We start from the raw sequence: 6935 nt of genomic DNA on the forward strand, positions 1-6935 counted from the left end.
GTCACATTATTCCCAGCTGCAGTGTCAAATACACCACGACGAAATGCCAGGTGAACACTTTTCACCCCCATCACATCATACTTTCTATACCTGTCGGTGTGGTCCTGTATTGACATTGGTTTGTGTTAGTTTTTAACACCCGTGGTGTTAAATCTAACACTGATCTTTTGACTGCCATTTTAGTGCAATAAACGGAGAGTGAATACATTAACAGTTCCTTATGGTGTGTTTTTTCTATATTATTTATCTCTCTGCCTGTTTTTGTGATTTAAGAGCGTGGTCGTACGAGACTAATTGCAGATTTCAAAGCTACGTTTTTCCATGTTTGAACTAGAAAAACAGATGTATGATATCCCTTTAATAAAAACATAGGCTTTTCAATCTCACTCACAAACACGCACACAATTTGTGCAGTCAACCACTGTTCGTATCCACCATCACCACCAACAACAACAATGCCGATACAACAATAAACAATGACAACACAAATACATGTGTACATGCGCGAACACACACACACACACACAGACACGCACACTTGCACAGTAATCTAACTGAAATTTTGAATCCCAGCCCCTTTCATGTTTATTAACCGTGATGAAATATTGACTCATATGGATTTCATTTTTTTATCAAAGACTATGCGCTTAAATTTCTCCTTCTTAATATTACACAGATTTTACTAAAATGATGTTTGAAGAAAGTAAATTTTATCGCCAAAAATATGTCTAATTACCGATCATGTGTTGTTTTTTTTTCGATCGAAGGCTATGCGCTTAAATTTCTCCCTCTTCACATTACACAGATTTTACTAAAATAACATTTGAATTAATTAACTTTTATTACCAGAAATATGTCTCATTAAGCGTTCACTTTGAGTGGAATCAAAGACATTATTTCAGTGAGAGGGTTTTCGCAATGTGGAATTATGTGTTATGTTGTTTATATTTGCGAGAGAGAGAGAGAGAGAGAGAGAGAGTTTTGATATGTATATCATTATACATACATGTATGAAGAGCTTGCTTCCAAAAGGTGCTAAATCCATTGAAAATGATGGATTTAGCGCCTTTTGGAAGCAAGCTCTTCATATATAGGCCTATATGTATATACATCTTTGTATGTATATATATATATATATATATATATATATATATATATATTATATATATATATATATATATATATATATATATATATATATATATATATATATATATATATATATATATATATAATTATTTATACAGGGGCGGATCCAGGAATTCCGTAAAGATGGGCGCTGTTGCGACTGAAACTGGCGACAATTTATGATGAGGTCTGAGGGCAAAAATTATCGCCCGCCCTCGAAGCATATTTTGGGAGGTAATATCATTCTTGACATAGTCATTGAAATACCAAATCATAACTTTACATGGCTACATCCGTGCAAACAAACCATGTAAAAAGTCACGGTGAGGTTTCAAGGAAGTGTGTATGTTTGCGCGCATATGATGATTGAGTGTCCGTTCGTGCGTGTGTGTGTGTGCGTGTGTGCGTGTGTGTATGTGTGTTATTGTATATTATGGAAGAATTGTGTTTATTATGTGTTTTGGCTGCGCGTGGGGAGGGATAAGCTGTTGCTGGCATTAAATTTATATTGATTATTTATCAGCAGCTTTGAGTTTGATGAGTTTGTTTGACGGATTTGTATTTGAATTCGGAGTGGTGCTTGCGTGCGGGCGGATGCTGCTTTTATGCATACGGTCCATTATGTCTTACGTATCAACATTGGGAAGTCGTTTCATCAGGAAGGAAGGTGGTATCAGTTCGGGTGTGTGTGTGTGTGTGTGTGTGTGTGTGTGTGTGTGTGTGTAAGTGTGTGTGTGTGTGGGGGGGGGGTGGTGAATGTGGGTGTGGGATGATTTAGGTTTTGGTTAATCGGGGGTTGGTGGGATGGGGATTTGATTCGAAGAAGGATAGTTCTAAATGGTATGGCAGATATTGGTAGGATTTAGATGTAGATTTGTTTCGGTTGGGAGGGGAAGAGTTGGTTGGGTTTTTTATAAACAATTTCATTCTAGATTTGTATAATCTATTTGTTTGTTTGCTTCTGTTTTTGTTTTTGTTTTTGTTTTTGTTTTTATGTATATTCCCTTGTAAGTGAGAAGGAGTTACATGATCCAATATATTCAAGGGATATAGGTTTGGTACATGTCAAAACTTTCTCGTGAAGAAATTTTTAGTAGGGTTTATTCATTAATCGAGTTATCTACATGTATGTTGAAGTGAGATTTTGTTGTATACATTGACAAATGAATTTGTTTGCCTTTTGAATTGCATTTTTACCGTTTTTGTTCATGTTACACCCAGAATGGGTTGATTTATGAATGATTTGAATAAAATAAATAAATATCAAGGAAAAACACACAAAAAAGTGTTTTATAGGTGGTTTATAGGCCCCCCCATATGGCAGTTCGTTTGTGCTAAAATCAACTAACGATTGAGAAATTATTTACGGCGTGTCGAAATTATTCGTTCATGCATAAAGCATGCCAAACTTATTCTGGGACAAAGAATAGTGATATGGAAGTTGAAGTTTGAAGTTACGACTGATGGAAGAGTATGACTGCAGTGAAAAAAAAAAAATGAATACAGACAAATAACATTTAGGGAGGGTACCTTCCTCGTATGCCTTTTCTCTCGGTCTCTCTCTCCTAGCCCGCCTCACTGCTGAAATTGACACACCCATACTATTTTGAAATCAACGCCGCTGTGAACTCTAAACACGTGCTCATACACGTTGAAGGCATTTTCATTGCCACAGTAGTGCCTGCTCCTCACACAAACAGACACACGTACGCATACAGGCACACGTATACACACAGACAAACAAACCACTACCACTATACCAACCACCTCACATGCGCAGTTTCCACATACGGTGTATTGTATCATTATACACGTACTCCAAACACATACACACACACACGCACGCACACACACAGCTATGCGCAAACGCATACACATGTCACATACTACAGTAATACGCACCTACTACAATAATCATACACAGCACATACCATGCAGCCCCCCCCCCCCTCCTCACACACACACACACACACACACACACATAACTTACCAGTCATACCCACCCCACCAAAGCATAAAACGGAGCAACCACCCCAACTACACAATTCACAGTGCATGGCCGGCGACAATTTGTGCAGCTACGTTTCATTTTGCCATCACAAATTGTCGCCATCATGGTCAAAAATTGGGAACTGCACAAGCATCACAAATTGTCCCCAGACGATAATTTGAGACGGGGCGTCAATTTGTGCCGCCAACTGCGTCACAAATTAAACGTATGGTCAACCCGAGCCGGGGGTGACAATTTTTGACGGGGCGACAGTTTATGTCGCAACAATTGTTTTTTGCCATCACAAATTGTGCGCAACAGGGGCGCCTTTACCAAATTAAGGGGGGGGGGAGCGCACGCCCCCCCCCCCCACCATTTTGTTTTTATTATTTCTTTTGTTTTGGCAAAAAATAAAGGGGGTGGGGGTGCCCGGTACGCTCCCCCTGGATCCGCCACTAATACATGTACATGTTATGTATACTTGCTTTGTAGATTGAAAACGAGACAAAACCACACCCGCTTTGCGTTGTCAAAAAGGAAATTTGAAAACCAGAACTGTAAAGTACAGCACACATCTTGTTGCAAACTAGACAGCGCACACACTGTCAAAAGTTTTTTTTTTTTCCCTACAACACGGGGAGTATAAATCACGGGAAGACGTTACCCATTCAAGTTCGAAAAACACATGTAAGTTCATTTTCATTCTATTTATCTTGTTTGTCCTTATACGCCATGAGATGAGCTTCTCGTAAGTTTGCATATGCATCATCATGTCACTTCAAGCCTTTCAGGATTCAGGAAAGCTTTAGCATTGATAACCATTTCTGACATAAGCATAACATAATGATTTCACTGCTGAAGTGGGATGGTATTTCTCTGAAGGTTTCAAGTAAGTTGATCATTACATAGGGCTACTGCTTGGAGTATCCTTTCTTCTATTTCTCTAATTTCTTGGTTATGAAGACAAACTGAAAATTAATCAGAATAACAAATACAAAACAGCAAACTAAATTGACAAAATAACAAATGACATGGAATTGTTCAGGTATCTATAAGGAATGTAGAGAAATATGAGCCTCATGATTGATGCTATCAACAATGATTGATTGTAAATCCCATTGAATTCTTGGTATTATGAGATCAAGGAAATCGAACAATAGAGTAGAATGATCATCAAAGTAAGCATATTATCTGTATATACTATACCTTTGTAAATTCGTAAATTATCTGTATCATGCACGATTATTTCCTTAAAAACCTCAAGTTTCTTTTAAGTAATACCAAGAGCAACATAAGAGCATTCAAAATGACATGAGACAAGTGAATATAACGATTATTGAATACCCCTTTTTTGCAGAATCTGCATATTTTTAAGGATCCCCAAATGTTCATTCAATATACTATAATAACTGATTATCATTATTATTTCATTCATGTCCTTGACTGTTTCACTTTGTAATTTGAATCTTGTGCATGCTTCCGCCTAGACCATTTATTCATTAGATGCTGGATTAATTTGTATTATTGTTATTAGTGGTATTACTATTATAATCATGTATTACATAACATACTATATTACATATACAATGTGTCTTTAACGATTCCAAGATTTTTCATTTAAATACTCCAAATATTCCAATATTTCATACAATTTGTGTTCTCATTAAATATTTATGAATACAAGCTTCTTTTTTCAATTAATGTCCAAATACCAAACAACGAAGTTACGAAGATTTGAAAAAAAAAAAACAGAAAGAAAAACAAAAACAAAGCATGACTACATTTGTGTCTCTGAATAACATGGCACACATCTGCATGCACATCTGGGGGTGTTTCATCAACGTTTGTCGGCGCTGACAACTTGAATCACCATAGTAACAGTCAGTGACCAGAGCATCTCAGCCAATCAAAACCAAGGAATTTGCTGAAATTGGTCAGCGCCGACAACTGTCGGCGCTGACAAGCGTTGATGAAACACCCCCTGGTTTTCACCATGGCATATTAGGAATTTTTGATTCATCATATGGGCAATAAAAAGGCAACCAGATGACCGTATTTTTTTTTCTGTTTTAAGGTGTGGTCTAACACAATGACCACTTCCTTTCCTTCAAACTACTTGCATATTTTCGATATCTTTCTTCATCCTGCGGGACTACCCGCGCGATTATACTTGACGATAATGGGAAGCTGACGTGGCGTAAACGCTGAAGCCTCATTGGCTGAAGGAGAAAGTGTGATAAGGCCAGGCGTTTTCTCAGTCCGCTCTTATTGATGAAGTCCAAAGGTCACGTCCAGCTTGATGATATCTGCCTTTATGTCCGCGGTCTTCTTTTCTCTTTTCTTGTGCAGGCCAAAATTACGGATGCATGATCTCCATGAATATTGGTCTTGGTTGTTAATTGAGTATCCGTATCCTGTGTTGCTTTAACTCGATGATCTGCTGCTCTAAATTCGTCACTTGTTTTTGTTCTAAATCTCTCGATAGACTGACCGCGTCTTCCTAAAGAACTTTAAAATATACATAACAAGGATCAATGAGTGCGACCAGCACAAAAAGAAAAAAAAATACTTAGCTAGCAAATGCTTGCCTTATTCTAAATATTCCGTACAAAAATCTTAAAATGAAACATCCAGCACAGAAGTTGCAAAATTCTCACATGGTTTGACCTTCACTACGTTTAATTTAGAAAAAAAAAAAATGAATAAAATATTCTCTCTTGAAACAACACACAGCGACACATAATTCCTCCTTGCACAGCCTCACATGTCAGTGTAGGGTGATAAATCATTAGTGGCATTTGTAGATAGCCTTGAAATGGCCTAGCAATGCTGCTTTAGGTTGAAAGAGGACAATGTTGCTCAACCATATCTATTCATCATAACATTTGTGTGTGTGTATGTGTGTGTGTGTGTGTGTGTGTGTGTGTGTGTGTGTGTGTGTACGTACAGAAGAAGTGTTTCTGAAATAACATCGTTACCCTGTCTAGTTTGGGCTTATGGCTATTCTTAAAATGTCATATTTTTGTGAAAATGTAATGTGCAGTCTAATTTATGTCTCTTTTTTGTTTGTTTTAAACGTCTCATTTCATGAAACCTCTGATATACCACCAGTTGTCTGATTGAATCCAAGTGGTACATTACATTTAGAGTTTGTGAAGTTAAAATTCAAACTGGAAAAAAGTTTGTGGCCCCACCCCCCCCCCCCCCCCCCACACACACACACACTCAGTTTGGCAGAATGCCAGTGCTTTGACGGTTTGTCGTGCACCGTGGAATGGCTGGCAAAGCACTTGTGTATCAAAAGCATATTTTTCATATGCATGGTGATTAGATTTACAACACGCAATTTGCAGGCTCGAAAGTGAGACAGGTTTTTTATTTCTCCTTGAGAATTCGAGGGACACCGAACTGCGCAAGTCTTTTGGCCTACATTCCCACCTATATACACGGCCTTAGCAAGGTGATAATCTTATCATTTTTTTTTTTCTGTAAACAATACGTCTCCTCGTTTGCATTAATATGGAATGGCAACATTTGGGCGAGATGATAAGAGCCAAGAAGCAATTTATTTCACTGTGAGAATCAAGCCACATGGAATTTGTTTTCTCGTAAAGATTAAAGTGAACTGACCGACCGTTCTGAAATGTATGATATAAGATGTCCATTTTCAATGAGTTTTTCATATTCTTGAGCAGCTACCACGGCAGTCAGGCAGGTGAAAGGAAACGGTAAAGGTAAGCCGGCGACGAATTTATTATTCAGTATTGCGAGAGCTGACTGTTTTATTCTGGAAATAATCGAAATTGACATCTTCTGA

The sequence above is a fragment of the Diadema antillarum genome, unplaced genomic scaffold (genome assembly GCF_040938485.1).
Source record: "Diadema antillarum isolate AM-2024a unplaced genomic scaffold, OU_Dant_1.0 scf00000187, whole genome shotgun sequence".
In the NCBI taxonomy this organism is placed as follows: Eukaryota; Metazoa; Echinodermata; class Echinoidea; order Diadematoida; family Diadematidae; genus Diadema; species Diadema antillarum.